This window comes from Gordionus sp. m RMFG-2023, chromosome 3 (assembly GCF_954871325.1).
Source record: "Gordionus sp. m RMFG-2023 chromosome 3, tfGorSpeb1-WG-v2, whole genome shotgun sequence".
NCBI lineage: Eukaryota > Metazoa > Nematomorpha > Gordioida > Chordodea > Parachordodidae > Gordionus > Gordionus sp. m RMFG-2023.
Genome location: NC_088777.1, coordinates 24,580,899 through 24,600,212, shown reverse-complemented (window position 1 = coordinate 24,600,212; position 19,314 = coordinate 24,580,899). Strand labels below are relative to the sequence as shown.

The 19,314-nt window shown below is 24.3% G+C and overlaps 1 long non-coding RNA gene across 1 annotated transcript; it reads left to right on the top strand.

Moving 5' to 3' along the window:
- Positions 1–15,905: 15,905 nt before the first annotated feature.
- Positions 15,906–16,476, top strand: LOC135927340 (uncharacterized). Its single transcript, XR_010572048.1, has 3 exons — positions 15,906–15,982; positions 16,031–16,135; positions 16,181–16,476. It is a non-coding gene; the product is annotated as an uncharacterized LOC135927340 (long non-coding RNA).
- Positions 16,477–19,314: the final 2,838 nt, after the last annotated feature.

The window sequence follows — 19,314 nt, the reverse complement described above, 5'->3', positions numbered from 1 at the left end:
CAATTGTCACTTTTCTATGGTACATCTTCACTAAATTTTTATTTAAACATGTTTTTACTACTTATTTTAACATATTTTCTTCAAAAAACTTTAAAAATAACGATTATGACATGTGATTTTTCATTGGTACATCTTCACTAAATTTATATTTACACATGTTATTAATACTTATTTTAACCTATTTTCTTCAAAAAATTCAAAAAACCTATAAAATAACGATTATGACAATTGTCACATTAAAATATTATCCTTAAAAAGATCATATAAAATCATCAAAAAAGTTTCATAAAATCCACCTCATTTAATAAAAAATAGATAATTTTAAAAAAATGATAAAAAAAATTATAAAAGATTTCACCTAAAAGATTGTTTATTTATCTAATAAAATTTACAATATAATTCCTCAATAAAAGATGTATTTATAAAGAAGATTGTGAAAATCACTAATAAATTATATTAAAAAGAATATTACAATTTTACAATATAGCAGCATATTATTTTTTTTATTAAAATAACATCAAATAAATAAATTTATTTTCATTTCAAAATATAATAATATAAATAAAAAATATTAAATCAATCCATGTTTATTTGTTGATAATAATAAAATATTTACATTAAATATAAATAAAATAAATTATTTTAATAAATAAATAATAATTAATACTAAGCATCGATGCAGAATTTTGACTAATTTAATTTTAGCAGATTTATATAGGCTTAGGCGTAGTTTTTAGCCGATTACGCAACACTAATATAATTCATTAAGAAAACACAACAGGAACTATAATCTTAAAATAGAAACTTATTTTATTTTAAAAATTTCTAACTCAGTAAATGTTATTACATTACATAATCTTAATTATTTCTTTTCTGTAAATTTTGAAAAAAAAAATCATAAGCAAAATAATTTAAAAAATAGAAACCTGGTTGAATTGCAAATTTCCTATTTTGCCACAGAATTTATATATATAATTATATCATTTAATAAGCCCATCATTAGTTTAGGGTCGGTTTAATTTTTTTAAATATACCCGGACCGTGCCGGTTCTGAAAAATTTTTATAAAAAAATCTAGCCGGGCCGTATATTTTAAAACCAAATATTTGAAATCGCCATTATTAGTTATAAAAATCAATAATATTTATAATCTATTTTTAAAAAATTTAAAAAAGATGCGGGCCGGGACATGCATATGATATCTCTGCAAGTCAGAGATTCTCTGATATTAGTATTTATAGTTTTGCTCAAATAAGAATAAGTTCATTTTCAAGCATACCTAAATAAAATTATATTTTATAATTAAAGCAATCTATATTTATGCACATTTGCGTCAAAAACTTTAAAAATAACGATTATGACAATTGTCACTTTTTTACGGTACATCTTCACTGAAGTTTTATTTAAATGTTTGCAATACCTATTTTAGCCTATTTAGGCTAAAAAAAATTAAAAATATTGAAAATAAGAATAACGATTATGACAATTGTCATTAGAATTTATCCAGGGGACATCTTCATAATTTTTAATTTAACATGTTAGCAATCTATATTTATGCCCATTTGCGTAAAAACTTTAAAAATAACGATTATGACAATTGTCACTTTTTCAGGGAACATCTTCACTGAAGTTTTATTTAAATGTTTGCAATACTTACTTTAACCTATTTAGTTAGAAGAAACATCTTTTTGCCCATTAGCGTCACAAAAAAATCTTATATGTTTAAAAATACCTACCTATTATGATAATTATCATTTTTCCAGGGAACATCTTCATTGAATTTATAATATAATATCTTTACAATATAAATTATATTATAACCCTTTTGTGTCCAAAAATTTCAAAAATCTTAAAAAATAACGCATATGACAATTGTCGCATTATTGACATAAATATTTATAAAAAAATTATTTAGAAAAATTTCCTCTTTTAATATACTTAAAATATAGATATATTTAGAAAAAGAAAAACCACCTCTTTTAATATTCTTAAAATATAGATATATTTATAAAAAAATTATTTAGAAAAAGCCACCTCTAATAATAAACTTAAAATATAGATATATTTATAAAAATAATATAAAAAAAACTATAGAAGATTTGACCTAAAAGATTATTTATTTATGATATAATTAAGAAAAGAATAAAATTTTATGATAAAACAAAAGAATAAAATTTCATCAAAAAATTAGCAAAATATGTTTCAAAAATATTTTTTGCTTAAAATTTTTAGCTCAAAAATATTTTTTTTTTCCATTTTTATTATAATCAAAACATATTATTTGCATTAAATAAAATATAAATAAAAGAAATTATTTCACTAAAAATAAATAAATAAAATTCTACATTATTATTTAAAATTTCTCAATAACATAAAAATAATTTTTGGCTCTAAATTTAAAATAAACTCAAGCTACCCTCTGAGCCGACTCATGCGGCTCCTAGATCGGCTTGAGTCGGAGCCGTTTTTTACGACTCGAGTCGCAAGTCGTAAGAACTCAACTTTTTAACAACACTAGCAGCTTGGTTGGCGGCATCTGTTTATAAAAAATTAAAATAAAATATAAATAAATAAACACTCAAAATATAACTTTGTATAATATTTAAAAAAGTTAGTTTAATTACATATAATATTTGGTATTGTTTATATGTCCGATTGCACACATATAAATATTTTTGATGAAATACCATTAAATAGTATCTTTTAGAATTAATATATTCAAAATTATCTGCAAATATTTAATGTAAAAATTAATCATCATAATATTTTACTAGGATCTTGATGAATTAAACTTGATTCAACTAATGAATCGGATGTTACTCTTATGTCCCCAGAAATAAGATCTAAAATATTGAATTAGAAATAGATTTTAAAGTATAATGAGTACCAAAATTAGTTTGAATTGAAACAGAAGTTGATGCACCATCAAATCTTCCAATAGAGGTTTGATCTAAAATTTTTCAATAGGAAAAGATTTGAAATATTTGAAAATACCAGTATTAATTTGATTAGAAAAAAGGAGCTTAAATATAAACATAAATATTAATTATATAAATACCAGTAGTTTGAACTGAAATATGATTTGAAGTTGATGCACCATCAAATCTTCCAATAGAGGTTTGATCTAAAATGTTTCAATAGGAAAAGATTTGAAATATTTGAAAATACCAGTATTAATTTGATTAGAAAAAAGGAGCTTAAATATAAACATAAATATTAATTAAAGTACCAGGATTAGTTTAGACTGAAATATGATTTGAAGTTGATGCACCATCAAATCTTCCAATAGAGGTGTGATCTAAATCACTCACTCCAGGCATTGCTGCAGGACAATTATTTGTATTTTAGGTTTTAGTAATAAAAAAATGTACAAAATTAATTAATAATATGGATACCTTGATTATTTTGAGGAATCTTGTGGTTTATTTTATCCTCACCACAGTTAGATGCATGCACTTTAATAATTTTAAAAATACCTTTGCAAAAAACACCTCTGCCATTACATGAACAACACCTAAAATAAATATTGTGTCCTCTTTTTTTATCTTTGCGATATTTATTCATTTTATGGCACAGAATAATTTTTTTATGACTAGAATACTTAAAAGAAATCAAACCTTTAAATGATTTTATGTAAATATAAAATTTTAATTATTATATACCCCCTGTTTCTCTTAAATTTATTAGATTTGCAGAAACTGTCATAATTGGAAGTTCTTCCATATTTGAATTATATTGATCTTAAAATAATACATATGTTGATATTAAGGCTATACAAAATATATTATTGTAAATATTAAACTTGAATTGAGAATTTGTAATATCCCGTTTGAAACTTAAAATTTAAATAAACGTTCAATTTTTTATATCCAATGGGCATAAAGTCGCAATTATCAAAACCAATCATAAAAATGTGGCAATTATTTCTCTGTCGCAATTTTTTATATGAAAGTTAGGGAAACGGTTACAGAGAGCACCTTACCTAATGACAACAAAATATTAAAATCTTAAAGTAGCGAGTTTTGTATAATTTAGCAAGATTTTAGGGTACTTAGTTTAGTTTAAGTTTACAATTTACTAGTGTTGTTAAAGGGCTCGTTTTGAGCCTATTTTTAAAAACGGCTAACACATTATTATATACAGAATAATATTGCGCAAGCCTGAAGATTTTGCTCATAGAAGGAACAAAGGTCTAGACATATATCAGAGACCTGCAGAGGTACCATTTGCACGGCCCAGCCCGGTTTTAAATTTTTTAGGCCTGGCCCGGCCCGGATATTTTTTAAAAAATTTTTACGGCCCGGCCCGGATTTAAAAATTTAAGGCCCGGCTCGGAATTTTTTAAAATTATATTCGACCTGGTATATACAAAAATTCACCTATGAGGTATTTTACCATATTTTTCAGCGAGTATTATCGCTTATTATTTAAAAAATACATGTAAAAAGCTAATATTTTGAGAATATTATATTGAATTTATAAAAATTATAAAACTGTTATTTATAAAAATGGATATTTTGAGCATATACTATTTTTATATTGTTATAAAAATAAAACTAATATTCATAAAAATGGTAATAATATTTGTCATATACTATATTTTATATTACATTTAAAAAAAATAAAACTAATATTTAATTTATAAAAATGGAAAATATTTTGAGAATATAATATATTGTATTTAATTTATAAAATAAAAATAAATCGCTATTTAAAAAAATGCATGTATAATAAATAGTATTTTGAAAATATAATCTAATTGCACAATATTAATATAATTTATTTTATAATATAAATTTTTAACAAAAGAAGATAATTGTATTATATAATATTGTAAAAAAAAATAATGAAAAATGTTGGATTAAAAACTTTCATGACTCAAGGTAAAGATAATAAATGCAATAAATATTTGACAGTTTGCAAAGTAAAAAACCAGCATGATTGACGAAACCCTATACTCAAGAAAGATATTAAATCATGAAGAAAGAGAAGCATATCTACCTTTTCAGGTTGAAGATTACTTCTTCTTTCTTCAAGAATTCTCCCAGTAGTGGAAAAATTTCGCTCACAGCTTGCACTTAAAGCAGGAATTTCCAATTTTGCTAAAATTGGAAATTCGCTTTGATGAGCCGCCCACCACTCTAACAAATTATCCACCTTAAATGTTTCATCTATTTTTTTATTTATGTAATTATAATATTCATCATCGGGTATTGACATATTACCAGAATTACCTTCGCCCCATTTGTCATAAAACGATTCAGTTTGTTTAACAACAGTCGTAATTTGACTGGTCGATGGTATTTCATTTACTTCCTGAGCCTCTTGTAATTTAATATAATCTTTTATATAGTTTTCCGTCATCTTGCGATCTGTCCCTGACTATATACGTAATTGCTTGAATTTGGGACAGAGAAAAAGAGAAATAAAATGATACTTGTGTAAACAAATTTTTCAATTAAAAAATGCTTTATATTAAGTAAAATCAATTTTATTTCTCCTTTTTCGCTTTGAAAAGTATTACAAACTTCAAGAAGTGATATTCCTTTATTTGATTGTTTTGGTAAAATATATTCTAAAAATTTAGATATGAATTATAAAAAAATATATTAATAATACTTGAATATTGGGGCTTATTTAAGATATTCCTTTATTTGATTGTTTTGGTAAAATATGTTGTAAAAATTTAGATATGAATTATAAAAAAATATTTTAATACTTTGAATAAATTTGCAGGAAATTAATAATTAGATCGATCTGTGGGTGTTAGGTAGTGTTAACCATCACCCAATATTATATTAATCATAACTATAATATAATATAATCTTATAACCATTAACTCATAATGTAAAAATTTTTATAAAAAATATTAAGGCCCGGCCCGGGTTTAACAATTTTATGCCCGGCCCGGATATATTTTAAAAAAAATTTTTTAGGCCCGGCCCTGATATGTTTAAAAAAAAAATTTTTAGGCCCGGGCCTGCAGGTCTCTGACATATATTCTAGAAATCTCGAGGCTTAGGCAATATTTTTTCTGGTTGAAATATTGAGTTAGCCGTTTAAAAAATCAGCTCAGCCGTTTAACAACACTACAATTTACAAACAATTAATTTAAATTACTTTTTATTATTAATGGTTTCATTTTTATTTAAATATCTCACTTGACTAGAGGATATACTTCAAATGAATATCCTACTTTGGTGGAAATGACAAGAAAAAGATTTATCAAAGCTATCAAGATTCCAATGCTTCTTAGGAATTGGCATTGCTGAAAGGTTTATAGAACAAAAAAGATTGTGCCTGAATCCAGAAAATATGGATTCATTATTTTTGCGATAATAATATCAATAAATATTATTTTTATATTTTTTACATCAATATTTTATTAAATAAAATAAAATCATTATCTCTAATTTAAATTGAGTATTTTTTTGCTTAATATAGCAATTTCCTAAATTATAAAATTTTTCTAGGGGATTATCATTTAAACTATCATTTTTTAAAATTAGATTTTAATCAAAGGATGAACTTATTTAATTTAAATGTCATGGGCAGCATGAATTAGGAAATTTTTTTAAACAATGGGTAGATGGGTGAAAAATTTTAGACTAAAGGGTGGGTTGGCAGTAAATAATTTTTAAACTCATGGGCAGTTTAGGCGGCATGTTAATTTCTTTAAAAAATATTGGAAGGACAGGCTTGTGGGCTAAAAATCCGATTATTACAGACCTAACCAGAGCCCTTAAAATTTTACTGGAATCCAAACTCTTTTTTAAAATTCAGGGTTTAAGAATTATTTTTTTTATTTTCAATATTTAAAACATTTTTTTATGTAAATCATATCATTTTCTTTGAAACATTTAATTATATTTTATGTTTTATTTATTGCCACATTTTGTAAATTTTTTTTATAATATATATTTTAGAATATTTTTTGTTGATTTTTTTAATATTTTTAATTAATTTAACGTTATAAATATAATTAAGGCTATTCCGACATTAAATATCGAATCGGCACCGATATTTCGCGTTTTTAAAAAAATTTGGATCAGGCCAATATTGTTTAAAACCCCTATCCGATATTTTTCATTGTTTTTGTTTATTTTTTGATTGTATATAAGCTTGTTAAAAAGCCCGATTTTGTAACATTTTTGCCAAGTGATATTATATAAATCTCCAGATTTGGCAAATATTTCTGCCATCTATTAGCAAAATCTCGAATACATAAAATTATATTGGCTAAAATCTTAGGCTTTTTAACAACTAATTTTATGTATAATTTTTATTTTGTAAATAATTTCATGATAAATTAATAAAAGGTAATAGTTAAAAATTTTACACTATTATTTGTTTATTATCTGCAGCAAGAAAAGAATTTTAAGATATCTAACGAGCCACATTCAGCTGTTTAAATGTCTCGATTTAGCCAATAAACGGTTAACTCAAGATTTTGGTTAAAAGTAAACCACTGAAGCTTATTTATTTTGCCCACATAGGGAAAAAGGTATGAACTTCTATTGGAAAATTTTTGAGGCACAGATAATAATATTTTGGAGAAAATCTTGATTTCTTTTATAAATCGGTAAATGGGGCTGTTTAACAACACTACTCATTCATCCATAAACAGTGCATATATTTTAATTGAGATTATTAACTTTTGAAAATAAAAAAAATACATATAATCATTTGTGAAAGTTGGGCGGTTTTTTTTGTAATATAAAATATTGATATTTTTATAACATTGGTTAGATAAATGGTAAATAAAACTCAATAGCAATATCGGATCGTTTTTTTAGTAATATTGGATCGGTGAAAAATTTGTGGATCGCCACAGCCCTAAATATAATGGTAATTATACAAAATTAGGTTAATTAAAAAAATAAAAAAGAAATGTAGCATAAAACTGAAGAAAATAAGGAAGGAAGAATAAGTATAGGAAAGTTCCTTGGAAAGAATGATTCCATTGAAGTTTATGTAGTTAGCTTTAAAGATAGCTATGGCCAGCTTTTTTCTAGGAAGAAGCCTTCGGGATTGCCAATCCTAGATCTTTAAATATAAAAGTTTACTGAAGGAAATGTTAAGATAGTGAATATAATTGGAATGAAAACCAATTTAAAAAAGGAACAAAATCACTCAATAAAATAGTTTTATTAAATGCAAGTAGCAATGCACTGTCAAAGTTAGGTGTAAAAATGTTATTTTAATTTTAACATCTAGATTTTGGAAGAAATCATGAGAATTCTCTTAAATAAAATTTAAAAAACAAATAGATTATTATTTTTTAAATATTATGATAAATTATTTTTACAGTGAATTCTAAAGATAATAAAATATATATTTTCATTAAACCCAAAACTGAACCCTTTTTTTAGAACGAGGGTCTACAGCCCTAATTTTATCCTAATATTCACGCATATTATTTCAATAGTAAAAAAATAATTGAATAATGAAATTTTTAAATGTTAATAATTTATTCCTATAAAATTTGCATTTTCGAAAAGTAGATTTTATTTTAGTGCATTACTTTTTTTGAAAAGTAGCTTATGCTATTACACTACTTTAAAATTAAATATAATAATTATTTATTAATACATACATTGAGATCTGCACACCCTGCCATACTCGTTTCGAACCAACCGGGTCAAAATGGGAAGGGCTGGGCCTATTTTGAAAAATAATTTTGGTTTAAACTATACCTAATATTTTTAAAAAGATTCGGGCCGAGTTGACTTTAAATTTTTAAATATGATATTCAATTTTGTGATGTGAAATAAATTGATGTTTTAAAATTCATGCAAGAAACAAGGCGCCAATATTTTTTATTTGTTACAATTTTTTACAAATAAAAAAATATTAAATATTTAAATAAATTCAGGTCAGGCGGACTAATAATTTTTATTTTGGGTTGATTTTTAGGACAAATATAAATAAATTTTGTTAGGAATAAGGCTGGGCAAGACAAATTTTTTAAAAAATTTCGGGCTTGGCAGACACGATTCAGATCACTAACATACATTGATTTAATAGCCATATTTTATAATTAATATTGAAATTTGGTTTATAATTTTATTTATACATTTTTGTTTTATAATAAATCCATTATGGTCATTTGATAATCATAATTCTTAAAAAATGGATGAAATAAATATGAGTATATCCATAAATTTCAGGCTGAACTTGTTTTAAATAAATTTAGAAAAATTAATAATATAGAATAATTTATCCATCTATATCTAAAAGTTATATAGTTATTTTTTTTGTTAAACCTTTATTTATTTTAAAAATATTAAATTTGAAAAAACTATAAAAAAAATTAAAATAAAACATTTTAAAAGATTGGGTCTAGACCGGATATAAAATTTTGGTTAGCAGACCAAGGTTACAAATCCTTTTGAAGAGATTTAAAATTGATGGTGCCTATTTCTTTATTCCACAATGTAAAAAGTCAAAATTTATAAACAACTTTTTTGAATTGTATAAATGGATTAGTTTATTTAGAAATTTTAACTTTTTACCCTTATGGATTAAAGAAAAGAAAATGAACATTATTCATTTCAATTTACTTTCAAAGATTTATAATATTCATCTACTAAAAATGGTCAAAATCAAGTTGTATTTAACAATTTTCTATAGTTTTCTTTGTCTACATTCATGTTTCAATATATCAAAATTTTATATAACTTGTACAGGTAATTATTTTTATAATTTAAACTCTTTAATATAATGATTATATATTCTAACTTATTTAATATATGTTGTTTACAGAGTTGGGCAAATCTTCAAAAAATTGTTTTCGGATATAGATACTTTATAAATATTCAATAAGATACAAGATATTTGTATTTTTTTTAAAAAAAGTATCTACGATTCAAAATATCTTTTAAAAAATTTAATTAGAAGTCAAAATCAATGTATCAAGTTTTATTTTTTAAACTATAATATACATTTATAAAAAATTTGAAAATAAATTATAAAAAATAACAAATTTGTTATATAAGATAATGTGATACAAAGATATTTTTTTAAAAAATTGTATATCAGAACAAAAAATTAATTTAATCAACATAATAAATCAGCATTATTCTATAATATTATTAATTTTTCTATATCGTTCAATTTTTGAAGATTTGGTCTATTGACCATATAGTAAAGCTGATTAATCGTTCAATGGGGCAGAGGATGGTAATATTGAAAATTAATAAATATTTCTTTTATATATTTATAACTATTTAACATTTATATTGCGCCTGTCATCTTTCATATTATTTAGGACCTCTAATTCAATATCATTTATTGAATATTAGAATTGGATGGGTACTTTTAAAACAAAAGTAATCATCATCTTCATCAATCGAGGATTTTACAAATAATATTTTTAAAATAATTAAAGCTTCATGTATTAATAAATCCTGAATTTTTTTTTCCACCATCAATCCAACTATTTTTAAAGTAGGGATGAGTAATAGTGGCCAAAAATGCCCTTTTAAAGTTATTATCAATTTCATATATATTTTTAAATCTTTTATTTAAAGAATTTTCTACTGCAATATCTAATGGTTTGCAAACAGTTATTTACAATAAATTTTAATAATATAATTATCTGTATAAAATTCATTTTATTATATATTATCATTAAAATAAAGTTAAATAAAGGGATGTTATTTATACTAAAGTATTTTAATAATAAATAAGACCTATAATGGAATTCTCTTTAGAATTTTGTTATATGCAAAAATTTAATGAAAATATTTTATTTTAACATAGAATAAGATCGATTGAGTTTGAGTGATCATAAAAAATGGGAGGTTTGGGGGTAGGGCAAATTTTTTTACTTTTTAAACCGAATGGATTGAATGACATTGATAAAATTTTCAGAATAATGCTTTCAGTCGCCTATTAATCATAAATTTAGCCAAAATGTAATTATTAATTTCATTTATGTTGCCTACATAAGTAGCTAGACATCACAAAATATTGGCAGATTTTAGAATTAGTATTTCCATTTGTTCAGCCAACTTTAACAAAAATGATATAAAGATTATTACTGAAAAATTAATATTATATAATATTTTTTAAGGACTCGGCCGAAGGCCGCCTGCCAAAATTTTTTAAACCCCCCATATGGATAAATCCTGGCTACGCCACTGATACCAAAGTATTAGGGCTGATCCACATATTTTTCACCAATCCGATCCGATATTGCTTCAAAACTGATCTAATACCGATCCGATCTTTATACTGTATATGTAATAGAGAAATCAATATTTTTTATGCAAAAATCAAATTATATATTTATAAAAATTTTTATTTCTACAATTAAGACTATTATTAAAAAAAATATATATTTGATAAGATATCCATTTTATGTTGGTATGAATTATAAAATTGTAATATTTAATATATAAAATTATAATATATTAGGTTTTTTTAATTAATATGAAAGCCTCTAGATTTTCTGGCAATAGCTTCTATGATATGGACTATATATATCCCCTGCCGTAGTGTTTGCAGCGGTCCGGTCGGACCGACGATCCGGTTCGGTCCAAGTCTGTCCCATCATGCTCTTGGGTCCCACAACACGGTCTTAGTGTTCGGTCCGACCGAAGACCGATTAAAGAAGATAAAAGTTACTATGCTATGAATTGTTTTTTAGTTAATGTGCCATGTACATGAACACATAAAACATGAATATTTAATGCCTAACACTTTATAATATCTCATTCATCTTTTACTTTTTATATTCTTCCGTTTCAATATTTAGTTAGTATTTTACTTATAAATGGAAATTGAAAAAATAGAAGATACTATTGAACCACAACACGCATCATTGGAAAAAAATTCATAAAATTCTTTACAGTATGTAAAAGATCTTTATAAATTTTTCAAAAAAGAGGGAAAACATGTAAAATATGTCTACAAACATTTTAAAATTCTTCAAGCACAAGTTAAATATGCATATATATGGAACTCAAAATTTTAAATATGTGAATAAAAACTTAATCAAATAAACATACTAATTTTATCATATTTTAGCTACTTTGAGACGACATATGTTTCTTAAGCATAAAAATGTTACACAGGAAAAAGTATTAGTTCAGAAAGAAATAAATTTTTCTTCAGATTATATATATATAATAGTAGAATTACAACTGCTCAAAACAAAAAAATCAATAAATACATTGCTGAAATCATTATAACGTCCTCTAAAAATATTCTAAACAATTACCTAAATAAAAAGAGTCTTATTATATCCATGCTAGAAAAATTTTCAGGAAAACTGGCTATCACAACAGATTTATGGACGTCTGTTCAAAAACTTCCGTATATATCATAAGTGGCCACTATATTGATGAAACATGGAAAATGAAAGAAATAATATTGGATATTAATTATGTGCCTTATCCTCACAAAGATAAAAACATGTATAAAATGCCTCACTGAATTAATTATTGAATACAATTTGAAAAAAAAAACTATCAGTTTAACAATGCTGCAAATATGGTTAAAACTCAGAGACTAATGAGACATGATTCCAAACCAGGGTTGCCAGGTCAAAATTTTCAAATTGTGGGAGAAATTAGGTATTTTGTGGGAGAAATATAAAAATTGTGGGAGAAATTGGTAAAAAAAATTTTTTTGCAGGCCATTGACTTAGTTATCCACTTATTATCTTTTATAAATATAAAATCTAATCTATTTTCCAAAATAAAATAGGTAATTATTTTTCAAAATAAAATAGCTAACTTTTTTTAAAATAAAATAGCTAACTTTTTTTCAAAATAAAATAGCCAACTATTTTTCAAAATAAAATAGCCAACTATTTTTCAAAATAAAATAGCCAACTATTTTTCAAAATAAAATATCCAACTCTTTTTCAAAATAAAATAGCCTAACTATTTTTCAAAATAAAATATCCAACTCTTTTTCAAAATAAAATAGTTAACTATTTTCCAAAATAAAATACCCAACTATTTTTCAAAATAGGTAATTACTGTATGACACAAAATTTCTTAGAGTACTATCTTTATTATTAAAAAAACATATTGATTTATTATAATATATTAATTTTGTTTAAAAATAATAACCAACGATCTTTTTTAAATACAAAAGAATGTAAACAAGATAAAATTTTATAAAAAATTGTAATTTTACAATGTAAAAAAATAAATGGGGGAAGGGAATATGATATTTTGAGGTATCAAAAATCTTCAAAGCATAAATAAGTACAGGGCATTCTATAAACATCTATTTCAAAACAAAAATATTCTTCAAAAATAAGAAATAATATAGATGCAACTACAGTTGCGGAAATGGTAAATACCTATCATGCAGTACAACATTCAGAGAGTTACTCAACATCTCAATGTTGGTAGAATCTTTCCCCATAATATTTAACGACTAATATAAATGAATAGAATACTTTGTAGAACACAAAATGAGCAAGGCTATCAACAATGTTTTAGGATATAAATCCAGAAGGTCAATTCTTGACGATTTGAAAGATGTGCAAACATATGCAATTCTAACAGATGCATCTAATAAGGAGATATCAAAACATTTCCCTTGATCCTCCCCTATTTCAACAAAATTAATGTCATTTTAATAAAACTATTAAAAAAATTTTCTCCAGATATGAAATATCCAAAGACATAGCTAACCATATATAATGGTAAATATGGCAGATTTGGCATTACCAATGAATTGCATGGTAGCTTTCTGATCTAATAATTCCTCAGTGAATTTGGCAAAAACCAGAGTGTATTTACAGAATTGAGTCAGCATAATGTTGGTTGACAGGTTCCTCCTAATACGCGCTATCGTAGAATTTTAAAATACAAACCTTTAAAAAATAAATAGATTATAAAAGCTGTCCTATTTGAAAATAATTTTCAAAAATAAATGGCAGAAGTATATTTAGGAATTTTACATATAGGAAATCTACTATATGCTGTTAATATGCAGTTGCAATCAGAAGAATATAATTTAATAAAGGCTCACTAAATTATGCTGCAGAAATACCAAAGTAAGAATATTACTATTATCGGATAATTATTAATAAGATTTAATATGATGTCATGTTTGAGGAGATTGTAATGCTTCTTTATTTTTATGATTTGCCAAAATATTCAAAATATTAATTTTACAATGTAAAAAATAAATTTATTTGATTTTATGCAAATGTATAAATAAGATTTTATAAAATATAGAAAGTCAAATAGTTATAGTTAATTATATTTTATATGAGATTTAAATAATGGAACTAAACGTTTACCGTCGTTATTAAGATATTTATAAAAATCCTGGCATGACATTTTATAATTTTGTTTAACCATTAACTCGGCCTCTTAGGATATCTTAAGCTTAGATTAAAGATGATTAAGATAATAATATTTTCTAAGATGAGTTCCACTTTCATTGCTAATTTTTAAAAATATTACTTCTAATATTAATAATATATTTTTTAATATATAATAGTACATAAGCAGTTTATATTGAAAATAATTTTTCTTTTTATATATTTAATTATAACATTTTATTGTCCAAAAAACAACATCAGTGTTGGAAACTAATGCTTTAACCTCAAAACAATCTAAATCTCACCTAGAAGATAACTATCATGGTATATATAAATAAAAATATAAAATATGTATAATATTTAGGATTTTTTAAGCTTAGATTAAAGATGATTAGGATAATAATATTTTCTAAGATGAGTTCCACTTTCATTGCTAATTTTTAAAAATATTACTTCTAATATTAATAATATATTTTTTAATATATAATAGTACATAAGCAATTTATATTGAAAATAATTTTTCTTTTTATATATTTAATTATAACATTTTATTGTCCAAAAAACAACATCAGTATTGGAAACTAGTGCTTTAACCTCACAATCTAAATCTCACCTAGAAGATAACTATCATGGTATATATAAATAAAAATATAAAAAAAGCACTAGTTTCCCATACTATTCTAACTTCAAATTTTGAAAATGTCGAATGGATTGGATTGGATGGAGAATTTAAAATTAGCGGAAAAATAAAATAAAAGAACTAGACATATTTTTCGAATAAATATTTAAAATTTATTTTAAAAATATAAAAATAATCAAATACTGTCTCTCAAAATTATTATTTATATATTAAAAACATTAAAATGCTAAAAAAAAATTGTGGGAGAAATTAAAAAATTGTGGGAGATTTTTGTGGGAGATTTCTAATTGTGGGAGTTTTGTGGGAGTGAGATGTATGTGGGTAAACTAAAAAATTGTGGGAGACTCCCACTGATGGGGGGAGGCATGGCAACCCTGTTCCAAACCCATTTGCAGCATATGGCTGTATGGCTCATGTGATAAACATCATTTGCCAGGATATTCTAAAAAATATTGATGAAGTTATTGTGAAAGTAAGATCAATTACAACAAACATTTCTCAAAGTCCATTACTTCAAAAATATAGAGCATTACTTAAAGATAAAGGACAAAAAATTCCAATTGATGTTGAAACCCACTGGAATTCAATATATATGATGTTGGAGAAGGTTCTAACAGTAAATTATCTATATTTTTAAATAGGATTATATATTTTTTATTATTAGAATTTCAATAATAACTTTTTGTTATTCTGAATATGAAACATTTGGCAACATTGCCTTGACTAATGGTGACAAAAATAAAATAGAGAAACTATTTCCTTTATTAAAGCCATTCTATGAAACTACCTTGGATTTATCTGAATCCTCATATCCAACCATTGGTTGAATATATTTTATTTAATATTTTAAATAGTTTTTCTCTTGTCTTATGCTAATGGAAAATATACAAATACACATTGAAAGTATTTTTACTTCTAATTCTTTCCCCTCTTTTATTGATGCACCTTTTGCATTGAAAGTCACAAAAAAAATTAATCACTATATTCATACATTTTTAAGTATGGAGTCCTATATTGGGAGTCTATTAGACCCTAGAATTAAAAAAAGTTATTCCTAATTATTTATAGTATATTACAAAATTTCTTTTTATTTAGGTTCACATGTTTAATTTATTAAATACTCATGAAAATTTTATTCAATTTAAATAAATATTTGAAAAATATGCAAGCATTTTATCAAGTGGCATAAAGTCAAACAAAGTATATAAAAATATTTAGTTATTTTATTGACCATTATTATTTAAGGAAATATCCTTGAGGGAGAGAATAGCCAGGGATAGGCTCATGGGAACTGGGACATCAGCAGAGAAAGATGATAATGAAATCCAAAGCTATTTATCTGATATTTTATATCCTATTAATTCCAACATGCTAGATTGATGGGACGGGAATCAATATCCAATTCTAGCCAAAATAGCTATGGATTATCTCCCACAGCAGGCTACATCTGTAGCATGTGAACGGATATTTTCCAAAGCTAATAATAAAATAACAAAAAAACGAAATAGAATGTATCCGAAGATGGTTCAATCTATGATGACACTTGAATTTTGGATTAAAAATTTTAAATTTTTTAGAAGATAATTAAAATATTTATCTATATATAATTTATTTATAATTAAATATCTATCGCTATATATATACAATTAATTAATTATAATCAAATTGATTTAAATTGTATTCAATAAATTTGTATTTTAATTCTTTTGTAATATTAGGCATGTATTGTATAATATAATAAAAATGATTTTGATATAATTAAAAATATTGAAATAAATTTAATGCTGAATAAACTTTTGTAGCTTAATAAAAAAAATTAGATGGAACCGGACCGATGGTCCCACGTCCGGTCTCATTTGACTTAACGGTCCATCGGTCCGGTCTTATTTTGGAAAAAAGAAACCGGACGGGACCGGACCGTTGCAAACACTACCCTGCCGTATTGAAGGCAGACTCAGATGATAATGCATTTTGAAATATTATCTTTTATTTCCATAATACAGATACCATGTTTAAAAAAATTCTTTTCTTTAAAGTATAAATAATAAAATAGGCGTTATTATTTAAAATAAATAAAACTTTGGGTGTTCCTTTCTATTTTTATAAAAAAAACTTTTAAAATACTATAAATCTATTTTAAAAAGGAAATAAAATTTAGAGGGTGTTGTGCATTTGCATTTTTTTAAAAAAAATTATTTAGAAAATATTATAATAATATAAAATAAATATACATAACATAAATTAACAAAAAAAAGAAAAGTAAAAGATCGGATCGGTTTTTACAGGTATAGGCCCGATCCGATATTTTTGGGAAACGCTAAATATCGGTGCCGATCTGATCCGATATTTAATATAGGCACAGCCCTACATACTATATTAAAAATGTTCTTAATATAGGAAAATTTAAATGCTGATTTAATTTTGAAAAGCTAAACATTAATGTTGGGCTAGATAAATATAATCAACAAAATATTTTGTTTTTTTTATTTGATGTTTTCTAATGTGTGTAAAAAAAGTATTTATTTAATAAAATTTGTTTAATTTATATATTTTTTATACAAATTAAAATTATAAACTTAAGAATATAAAACATCGATGTGAACTCGAACCTGAACTCTTGTATTTTGCTATACCCGAAGACCCTTTATAAAGTGAAGGGTCCAATGCTTCTAGGTGTCATAAAAATTTTAAAAAATATATTAACTTTTTATGTGGAATTATTTTTTCAACTTTCTTCCTAAACTTCCATATTATCTAGAAATTGATATCATCTAGTGTAGGTAATAGTATTTTATTATGTAAATTTATTAATAGATTTCTCCATACATATATATTGCATCAGATGTGCAGACTATACTCTACAATTGGCTATTAATGATTGCCTAAAAATTAATCACTTTAAAACTACCACCAATAAAGCAGGGGATGTTGTAAAATTTTTCCCACAATTGTAAGAATATTAAAATCAATGAAAAGCTCAATGGCAATATTAGATTGCACAACACGTTGGTCCTCATTTTATATTATGCTAGAACAATTATTAAGTTTGAAAGATTTCTCTAATGATTTTATTATATTAGCATGTGAAGTCATTTTGTTGGAAGATGATTGGTGCCAAATAAAGGACCTTACTAGTGTATTAGTCTTTAAAAATAACAATATTAAGATTACAATCAGAACAATTATGTTTATCTGATTTTTATGGCATATGGATTAGATGCCGATTAGATTTACAAGGATTTACTAGTCCTTTTTATACGAAATATTAGAAAACATGAAAATTCGAGATCAACAATATTTGCAAAATAGTGTTGTATACGCTTCTATATATTTAGACCCTCGATATCAAGTTTTATTGAGTATTAAGCAAAAACAAATGGTTAAAGATCATCTTAAGGAATTATGGCATACCCAAAACTCCATTGACAATAATACCTACTGGTTGTAGTGATAATAATGATAGTGATAGCAACATTGATGATCTTGAAGTTTTACATTTAGATAGAGAAAAAATAATCAAATTATCATCGGATAGAAAGGAGTAGATAGAGAAAAAAAATCAAATTATCATCAGATAGAAAGGAAGATCAAAAAATTCCTATAACATATTTAGTAGAAAAGTTCTCAGAAGTTAAGATAAGGATGCAAATATTTTAAAATTCTGGGAAAAAAATACTTCATATGGTGAATTCCATATCAAATCAACCAAGGTTTCAAGCCGACCCCCTTCAATTTTTCTTAAATTTTGTATACTGGTAGTTATATTATAACTAAGAAAAAAATGAAATTTTACCTTCCAACACTGTTTACCCGTTAAGATGTGGCCGTTTAAAGCGCGGAAAAATAGTACATTTTTGACAAATGCACCTCATTTATTTTCAAATATCTCGAGAAATAATTAAGTTAGAAAAATAATTTAAATTTTATTTTGTAGCTTAATAAAAGTTCTTTAAAATGACATAAAAATAAATATGATAGACATTTGATTAATATCGAAAACCGGAAATGGCCATAGAAAAAAAAGGTATTTTCAAAATTTTTTCTCTATAGATAGATATCACACTGCTTTATATTTGTACAAAATCCTAGACAGGGATGAACATGGGTTTAGGCGTTTATGGCTAAAATTGAACAATTTTAACCCAAGATATCATCATTTTTAAATTTAATGAATAGTTATGAAATAATGTCAATTTAAAAATTATGTCTAAATGACAAGCCCTTACTTTTTTTTATCTTTATCAAAATTTTTGAGAAGTGGCTGGAATAATGATCTTTGTTTAAAACTTTAGTTAAATTTTGTCTCGAAGTTACTTGACAAAATAATTCTAAACATATTTATAATTTATTTGCCTCAAATTGCATTACATATAATACAA